This window comes from Mesoplodon bidens, assembly GCF_964165515.1.
Source record: "Mesoplodon bidens genome assembly, chromosome: X".
In the NCBI taxonomy this organism is placed as follows: Eukaryota; Metazoa; Chordata; class Mammalia; order Artiodactyla; family Ziphiidae; genus Mesoplodon; species Mesoplodon bidens.
The window spans coordinates 114,481,150-114,491,745 of record NC_138163.1 but is presented as its reverse complement, the minus strand read 5'-3'; positions in this window follow the sequence as shown (position 1 = coordinate 114,491,745).

The window sequence follows — 10,596 nt, the reverse complement described above, 5'->3', positions numbered from 1 at the left end:
ATGTTATCATATTGTGTCCACATTGCATTCCCCTGATGATTAATGAGGCTTCGATTCTTTTATCTGTTGATTAGCCATTATGTAATCCTATTTTGTGAAGTACCCATTCAATTATCTTACTCACTTTTCTATTGGGTTGTCTCTCTTTTTCTTAAGGATTTATAGTGGTTTTTAAAACATATTCAAGATAAGAGCTTTTGTCAGTTATATGTATTGGAAATATTTTCTACCATTATTTTGATTGCCTTTTTACACTCTTAATGCTCTGGGAGAACCAGGAAAGAAGTCTGAGTAGCCTGAGACTTCCATGTTGTGAGGGAGTCCAAACTAACCACATGGAAAGGCTACATGAAGAGATATTTAGTTAGCCTCAGCATTCCAGTCATGCAGACACCAGACATGAAAATGCAGAAGCCATCTTAGACATTCCCACTGCAGCAAATGTGATGTGAAGAATACGGAAGACAGCCAGCAGCCAGAACCAAGACCTCAGACATAGGACCTGAACTGTGCCATCGCAGGCATCTCTAGGTATTCATACCACCCAACTAAGACCGTAGTCAATGTGGAATGAAAACTATCTATCCCTGGTGGTCCCTGCCCAAATTCCTGACCCATAAAATCTCAAGCATAATAAATGTTGTCATCTGATGCCACTAAGTTTGGGGTGAATCATTATGCAATGATACATATTGTAACAGAAGGTTTAATGAGGGCCGATGTGGAGCCAGGCTCCGAAAGACTGCAATAAGTGCAGGAGAAGAGGGGTTATGGGAAAGTAGAACACATGAGCTAAGTTGGTAAATAAAGAACAAACCTGAAGCCTTCAGGTGTCGGTGAGGTGATCATACCAACAAAGTGGAAAAATTATTTTTGGATAAATGTGGCAAGATGTTCTTCACCTTTTACTGGTTAGACAGAACAAAGAGAGACTTTGTTAGCATAATAGCACATTAAAATGAAGCTATATAGTTGTCATCATGGCAAGAAAAATATGATATGACTTGTGGATGTTTCACTCAGAAGAATCTGAAGTCACAACTCTTGGAATGGACCCAGAGCTCTGATCGAGGTCACCTTTAGAAAGGAAAAGAAGAAACAGAAGAGAGAATGATCTCATAGGTGTTTATCCTAGATATGCCTGGTATGTACTAAATGGGTGACTCCCTGGGAAAAGACTATTGTTGGTTTATTTGTTTTCATTCCCCTAATAGATTCTGAGCTCAGCATATGTCCATTATCAGCAGATGATAGTGAGAATCCTCTCTGGAAATGAACTTTACCTACAAGCTCTAAAAGATTTACCAAGTTTATTTATAGAAATGTATTAACTTAGCTAGTAAAAAGCATCAAATTATGAAAGATGTTGCCAGAGGCAGGGGGTGGGGCTTAGGTGAAATGGGTGAAGGTAGTTAAAAGATATAAAGTAAATAAGTCATGTGGATGTAGTATACAGACATGTTAATAATACTGTACTGTATATTTGGAAGTTGCTAAGAGAGTAGATCTTAAAATTTCTTACCACAAGAAAAAACTGTGTAACAGTGTAGTGATAGATGTTATTAACTAGACTTATTGTGGTATTTCTCAACATGTACAAATATCTAATCATCATGTTATATATCTGAAACTCATATAATGTTATATGTCAATTATATCTCAATTTTTTAAACAAAAATCATGAAAAATCTTGAAATCAAGGAACAGATGTTTAGATGTAGTTTTGGAAGCAACCGAGAACTTCTAGTCTGTTAAAGGAGTCATAAGTATATATTACAGACATAATTCTTACATACCTTTGGGGACAGAAGGAAGGAAAGAGACAGATGAGTTTCTGGAGTGTAGAACTGGGTAAAAAGATGCAGTGGTGAAGTTGGCACCAGAACAAGACCAAGAACTAGCACAAAGGGACAATGATGGTGGAACAGAGTTGCTATATCACTGTGTCCCATCCCTTTCATTTCTCAACGTTGAAAATTGCCTTTGAAGCCATAAGTGGAATGAGGTGGTGATTTGAAGGGAAGTTTGTGATAACTTCATGCCCCATCTGTGAATAATAGCACAAAAAAACGTGGAGTTCAAACTGGATAGTGCATATTGGCTTTTCTTGTCAACATCTTGTATGATAGCTTATTTCATAATGCTGGCATTTGAACTCTAGTCAGTAAAAACTTTCCAAGAAGACTATATTTTTATTCTTAGTGATATATAACTTCAGGTATCTTTAGAGGGAAGGAGAACATACTGGAGTTCAATAATAAGATGTTTATTATAGTACTGAATGTAAAAATGTCTAAGCAGTAGTTTTTAAAAATGCATGATGAGAATGCATGGCCTTTCAATGCAGTGATAACAAATAAATAAAGCCTAGAGGCAGAAAAGCCCAACCAGATTCTGCAGTCAAGATATGACCAAAAAAATGATTCATAAAATGAAAAGTTAGTGAGACTCTATTTCCTATATATATTTCTTCTTCTGAGCTCTTCAGTCCTTTTCCTTAATCAAATTTAGACACTTAGATAATTATATAAAAAAAATTTCCTGGGGCTTCCCTGGTGGCGCAGTGGTTGAGAATCCGCCTGCCGATGCAGGGGACACGGGTTCGTGCCCCGGTCCGGGAAGATCCCACATGCCGCGGAGCAGCTGGGCCCGTGAGCCATGGCCGCTGAGCCTGCGCGTCCGGAGCCTGTGCTCCGCAACGGGAGAGGCCACAACAGTGAGTAGGCCCGCGTACCATTAAAAAAAAAAAAAAAAAAAAAAATTTCCTATTTCTTTGCTTTGTTAATTCTTTATCGTGCTAGATATTAGATTCCGTGTATAAATGGTAGATTTTGAGCTGTTAGTCTAGTTAAATTTTGGCATTGGGAAATTTGGAGCTTCTGAAATCTGTTTAATATTTTCTCTTAATGTGAAAATATTACGTGAAAATGTACGGTATTGCTGATGTCGAGACTAATATGGGATACTGTATAGAAAGTGTTTTGAAAACCATAATATACGGTATAAGACGTTAAAATAGTAACATTGATGTTGATGATGATAATAGTGTTCCCAGGTACACATAGACTGAAACGTTAAACATCACATTTTTTTCTACTGAAAAAGGAAAACAGATTTTCTCTGGCCATGGTCTTTAACATAGGCGATTTTCTTTACAGTAGTCTGTCAGTCTGTATTTATTGAGACCCACTGCATGTAGAATTCATTTCTTGCTGTTTCGGAGAACTAAAAAGTAGTCATGAAGTCTCTGCACGGGAGGAATTTATTTTCTAAAGGGAAAGAGAAGAAAACAAGTTAATGTACTTCACGCGTACGTGAAAGCATATGTGTGTATTCAAATATGTACATACTTCATTGCACATTTATCACCCATACATCCATTTTTTCAATGATTTAGTAGAGGGATGGCAAACTATGTCCTGCGGACCAAATCCAACCAGTGGCCTATTTTTGTATGGCCCTTGAGCTAAGAATGTTTTGTACATTTTTAAAGGGTTTTTTAAAATAGAGACAATGAAGAATATACAGTACAGACAGATATATGTCCCAAAAAGCCTTAACTATTTACTATCTGGCCCTTGACAGAAAAAAAAAATTGTTGGTCCTTGATTTAGAGTCATGTGTGAAACTATGAAGTTTTGCTAAATTAGAGGGACCAGAATTGTGTCAGTTTAGTGTGAGAGCAAGTGCCAAATAATTATATAATCCTATAACCCCACTGAACGAAGCTTAAGTCAAAATACTGCTCACTTGTACTGCGTTGGCTTTCAAAGCCTTTCTTGTATGAAAGGCAAAAATATACACTGAAGTCATACTTATTACTGCAGGAAGTTTCATGTGTCGATTCCAATGCAAGTGTATAAATTTCTGTCATCTCTGAAAGTACAGACTATTCAAGTCAAGTAAATCTAGGTTTCCATTCTCTCTTCCCTACCACCAAGCTAGTTTTCAACGCTTTAGCATTCTGTTTATAAAATGTGCCAGTAAGGACCTTGGAGTGCTCACTCAGGGACAACTCAGCCTTCTCTACTCGATTCTGTGGCTAATTGTGACATTACTGCTGATTGAAGTTGCCATTGGATGTGACAGAAAAGACCTATATTTTCCCAGCATTTCTTTGCTTTGTGTACCAGAAAGCTGCCTTTTGATTCAGAGCTGGAATTTGCGGTGTGTGACTCAGCCATTTGGTTTATGTTCTTTCAAGTGCCTTTTCGGGGAAGTGTCCTTTCATTTCCGCTTCAAAAGCATTCTTTATGGGAGCTTCTACTGGCATTTAAAAAAATATCCTGCATCCCACTAGCATCCCACCCTCCCTCAGCAGCTCTCAGCTCTGCTATATAATAAGAACTTGTCCTCTGGTTTATCATTTGAGTGTGTGTGTTTGTGTTTTCATGCAGTTTCTTCATGAATATTCCATGCTCAGTTACTGAGCACAATTTTAGGGGATTCCAATCTTATCTAGTAGAATGGTTATCTGGGAAGTGTGTGCACCTGCATTACTCTTGGAGCAGTGATTAGAATTTATGCTCTTTATCATTCAGCTTTGGTTGACCAAGTAGCCAAAAGTATGCATAAACTATTATGCATATTATACATCTCTTGAAACTTCCTGTGCCTCACTTTTCTCACATGTTAAATGGGGACAGTAATAGAACCTAGCTCATAGGTGTGTTAGGGAAATTAAATGAGATAATTTATGTAAGTGTTTAGCTCGGTGCTTGACATAGAGTAAGCACTTGATACATGCTAATACCATTATTGTCATCATTATTATCTTTTTTCTTTGACGGAGCTTTTTATTCCCTAGAGTATTTGTTTAGTCATTTCAGCGATATTTGGTGCCTACCATTTGCTAGGCACTGTCTTAAACACTGGATTAGCAAAGATACTCTTTAAATCTTCACTGAAAATATAACAGATTTCTGCTGAACACAGATCTGGTCAGGTGCCTGATACATGCCTAAATCAGTGGTTTGGAGGATATGCCCAGGTCAGTGAGCTGATTTAAGTCTTTGTGGTTGTTTTTATCTCTAAGAGCAAACCCATGGGCTGGCCACAGTTGTTTACATTGACATATTAGTCATCTCTGCCTATTCAGGCTGCTTATTCCACTGTCTTATCAGTGTACCACATTTGTTCTACTTCGGCCTCTCTATATGTACCACTGTCTATCCATGATCACATGAGAGCCTTGTTAGGAAAATCTGCACAACTGCTTCCTGTGACCTTCATCATAGCTGTAATAGCTGAGTAAAATTCCTTGTCTACTGGCAGCCATGTTCTGGCCACACACAGACACCTGAGAAGGTACAGCCAACCCACAGACACTCAGAGGCTTTTTTTTTTCCCGAATCAGGAATAAGAGACAGACAGAGTGACTCCTAGGACTGGCTTCTGACTTGAGACTCCAGGGGATTCCCTGATTCCTACAGTTCTCCCATTCTGTGAGCATCCAATATTTGTATCCCAGACCCCTATTTTGACTGAAGCTACTTCCAGTTGTGTATCTGTAACTTGCAACTGAAAGAGTTCTGTCTAAAATCCTCTCTCTCTCTCTCTCTTTTTAAATCCCAACAATGACTGAATTTGTTCTTTTCCAAAACGGGTTATAAACTCTAAAATGACAGTTGCCTTTTAAAATTAAATATTCAAAGGAAAAGCTATCTTAGCCATAAAAAAAGATGAAATCTTGCCATTTGTGACAACGTGGGTGGACCCTGAGCGTATTACGCTAAGTGAAATAAATCAGACGGAGACAAACGCCATATGACCTCTCTCATATGTTGAATATAAAAAACAAACAAAAACAAAAAAAATGAACAGACCAAACAAAAACAAACATGTGGATACAGAGAACAGAGTAGTGGTTACCAGAGGGCAAGTGGGGGGCAGGTGATATGGGTAAAGAAGGTCAACTGTATAATGACAGATGGAAACTAAATTTTTGGTGGTGGGCACACTGTGGTGTATACAGAAGTAGAAGTATAATGTACACATGGAACTGATACAATGTTATAAACCAATGTTATCTCAGTTTTTAAAAAATCACTTCATTAGGCATTTGGCCACCTCCTCCCTTGATCAGAGCATCTATTCTCCACATCCATGGGGGGGACCTGCAGCCCAAACCCAGGCACCCTCTAAGACCCCCCCAGGTGGAATCTGACTGACAAGTACTGTTTCCTCATGGTAAAACTATTGGGGCTGAAAAATAATAATCCAGGTAAAAGTATTGGGGATAAGTCACATGTGATAGTCCCTAACGTTGGTCGAGGAGCGGAGTTCGCCAGAGAAATACTAGGAGAGTGAATTGTAGTTTAAAAAAAAATAAAAGATGACAAACTCAGCTGGAAGTAGGACCAGCTCCCTTTTTGGAAGAATGACCACACTTCTGAAGATGACTCAGTGGACTAGAGACTGTCCCCAGGTCACCCTTGGGAGGTGCGTGCTGCAGATAGCAGGGCCACATGAGGGGAGGAACCGGGATCACTGAGTCAGCACCAGAGGGGAGTCATCCTCTTCCAGGACACTTGGATTGAACCGGAGAAAACTGGCTCCACAGAAAATCCTGGAAATTTTAAGACATTGCCAGTTCTAACTGATTTTTCCCAAGTCCTTAAAATTGAAAAACAGGTCTCTTAGTTATCAGCTTGGGTGAGACTAAGCAAGATCAGGCTTCCATGTTGCACAAGGAAACTTTAAATCAGGAGAATGAGCCTCACCCAAAGATGGGGGCACATGAGTCCTCTCCTACAGCGTGCATCACTATTATGCCCTGACATGCTCAAAGGTGTTTTGGCATGGGACTGGCTGGACCCAGGTTTGTTGTAAGACCAGGTGGGGCGTAGTGTGGTCAGAACTCATTGGCCTCCTCTGGCTGCAATCAGTCCTTCCCACATTTCCAAATGTTAAATGCACTGTACAAGTAATGTGACTCTGTTTGTGCGGGGAGCGGAGCAAAATGAGGCTCCTCCTTTACAGAACCGTGCCGTCTCCTCTGAGCCCCACCAGTTGCCTCTGTCCTTGTTTCCAGGCACTTGTTTGCGTTAGAATCAGAACATTCTACAAGATTCTGGTCAGTTGTGGCCCACAGGATACTGGAAATCAGAGGCAGAGCTGCAGTGGCCTTTGGAGCCATGGATGGTGTGCTGGTTACCACAAAAATGTCTTTCCAGCTGGCCCTGGAGCAACTCTATGGTGCTTTGGTGGCGTTTTCCAGATATTTGATTCAAGCTCCAAGTATCTTTATGTTTTCCTGGGAGATTTTATATATGTCACCTTGATTCTTTTTATGATAAAGAGACGACATACTCTAAAGAAGAAAAAAGAGGCAGCCAAAAGATTTGCTGCCCAGGCTGAAGAATATCATGAATTCACTCAGAAGATTAGACTGTTTACACAAGCCCATAAAGCCTTCAAGTCACCTGCAGAGGAAGCCAGTCCCCTAAAGTTACAAAGTCTGGGTTTGGTAGCACTTCATAAAGATATGAACAGGTTCACCTCTTCACCTGGGGACTTTCTGAAAAAAGAACAAAACAGTAAGCTCCCTAAACTTTTATTTCATAGAGTGATGATGGCTTACCTTCAAGTACAGACACAGTTACTCAAAGAGTCATCAAAATCCCTCCAATTCCAAGTTGTGGAGACGAAAAACATCTTAAGAGCGTCTCAGAAGAATGTAAACTAAGTTCAGAGGGAAATACTATATGGTTTGGGCAAAATCATGCATCTTCAGGAAAACCTAAAACTGCTTTCCCAAGAAGCAGCAAAATGGACTGAAAGAGTCTGGGAAGTGAGAGAATAACAAAAATGCTGGAAAACCCAAATACATGAATAAATCAGATTTTAAATAATAAAGAGAGTCAGTTAAAATCTCTGCTAAATAATATCTGATCTTACGGTCCATCTGTGTTGATTGCCTTTTCTCTTCAGTTTGGGTCACATTTTCTGTTTGTTCATGTCTAGTATCCTGGACATTATGAAAAATAGGGTGTTCAGACTCCGGATTCTGTTATGTTACTTCAAAGAATATTGATTTTTAAAAAAATTTAGTGGCAGTTGACTTGGCTGGACTTGATATCCAAACTTGGTTTCCCCTTTAGTGAGCAGCAGCTGAAATCTTTGTAGGGTTATTTTTGCCTTATCTGGGTTGCTTGGACTTTTGCCTTACACATGCATAGTTCAGGGGTCAGCTGAACTATAGTTCAGGGTAGAGTTTATATGCAGAATTTGGAGTTCCCTTTATTGAATCTCTCCTTTTTGATATTTCTCTCTTTTCAGAGAGAAAAGGTTTAGTCACCTTACTTGGGACTGCCTATAGCCTGCCCTCAGCAAAAAGCTGTAAAAGGGGAAACTTACCCCATTCCATTTTCTACTTCCAAATGTTTACTCTCCTGTAATATTTATCTGATTTTAGTTATTCTCCATTGACTTTAGATCGACTTTTATATTCTGTCCAGAGTTTCAAGTTGTTTTCTGTGGAAAGGTTGGTCCAATAGGAGCTACTTCTCCATTTCCAGAAAGACAATCTCCCCCCTCCCACAAGTACTCCTGATGCAGTGACAGTGGTCCATGATGTATGGATGTATATAGTGGTCTTCTGCTACAGACTGAGGAAACTTGTTGTGAATTAAACCCCTACCATCCCACCAGTCAAAGGTCTACATAAGTCCCAATTGTAGAAGGCAAGAAAAAAACTGGTGCTCTATTTTATTTCCAAGTATACCCACGTGGAGAATGAAGTGTAATCCCTCCACACCCCTGCCACCGCCCCGCCAAAAGAAATCCCTTGAAATCACAGTACTTCTATTAATTCTTAGTACATGATTATTTAAAATAAAGATCACTGTTTTGTCAGAGCCACTATTTGCCTAGAATGAATGAGACCTATCAACAGACAATGATGGACAAAGAAAAAGGGGCATTCCCAAGGAATGCTTCTAAAAATTCAAATCTCATTTCCCCATAATTAGTCCCTCAACCCAAGGGAAGATTTTCAGAACTTTTCCTCTTCTTCCCAGCTGTAATTCTGGCTGTAGTAACATTTTTGCCTCTTTCATACCTTCCCTTGATGCCATTTTAACTGGATTTCCTCTGTGGAAACACTTTAGAAGAGAGAGAAAGGTGGGAAGGGAGTGGGGAGAGAGAGAAAGAGAGAAGCATACCCTGTGATTGGTTGGGGTGTATGTGTGTGCGTTTGATGCTGGGGAAGAGATTAGAGACTTGGAAAAAAATCTTTGTTGGGCGAGATAACAGTGGAGAGGCAGAAGCTGTGCAAATCTTGCTAGATGGCAATGGTGCCTGAATAATGGGAAATGATGACAAAGACCTTCTGTTTGTCTCCAAATCATGACTTACATGTACCTAAATATGTTCATGAAGTAAAAGTCAGTAATCTTTCCTTCACAAATATTAATGGAATACATATTTTCACTTGTTTTCCATAACTTTGACCTCAGTCTTCTCTCCTACATGATGATTTTCTGCTTTTGTAGCAGGAGGTAGTTCTTAATTACTGAGAAAAATTGACTGCATTCAAAACCCTCTCTCAGCTTGAGTGATACTAACAAAAACAGACCAAACTAGCATTGAAATGTTTGGAAGGGTGAGGGATTTTTCAAGGAAAATATCAAAGCCAGGATAGGTTGGATCTGCTGTCTGATGAGTAGTTTTATGTAAGTCAAAGTAGATTCTGAAAGAACTGATATTTTCTGTTTAAGAAGTTTTGTTCTGTTTAAAAAGTTTCATTGGTAAACAGAGCCCTTTGCTTATCCCAAATAAAGTAAGCTGCTGCTTCTAATGCACTGATGCTTATTTGTGTGTTTTCTCTTTTTGTGTCTGAAGGATGGACTGTGTCTGAATGCTAACTACATAACTTTCTCAGTGCTGGTCAAAGGCAGTTGTACCTAGCAGAGGGCTTTGTATATAATCTTTGTCAAGAAATAATAGTAATTATGGTGATAGAGATTTGTCTACATCTTTCAGAGGCAAAAAGGCAGAAATTAAATTACTTATACAGTAATGTATTAGTGGCCCCAATCTGGCAATTAGAGGTACTGAAAATTATGACAAATTGCTTTCTCAAAAAGTATGTTTTTTCCCCCAACAGTGTTTTTCAAGTCAGTGATTTTAAGTTCCTCATACTTGAACTTTTTCTACTTATATGAGAAATGACCGTATTTTAAATTCATTTTAGATATGAAGATGACAAACTTAAAAATTATTAGGTTAAAAAGATAACTTTTATGCTTTCTTTGGGTGGTAGCTTTTAAAAATCCAAGGAGCTAGAAGAACTTTTTGCTTACAGAAAGGTGAAAAACTTACTTTCATTTTCAGGAAATCATGAAAGCATAAAACTCTTCTATAGAATATCAATGTCAATTAAGAATAATACATTACATAGAGTCAGAAGTGCTGGTGTTTAGCGAGTTCACCTTTGAGAGACGTTTGGCATAAACTAAAAAATCAAGGTCACTTAACTTTTTCTACTTCAGTAAAATGGTGAAGACAGATTTTGTCTTAGTGAACACTTCCAGAGTGTGAAATGATGTGTACAATTGAAATAAAAGCAATGAAGAAAGAGGCAACTTTTCTCAG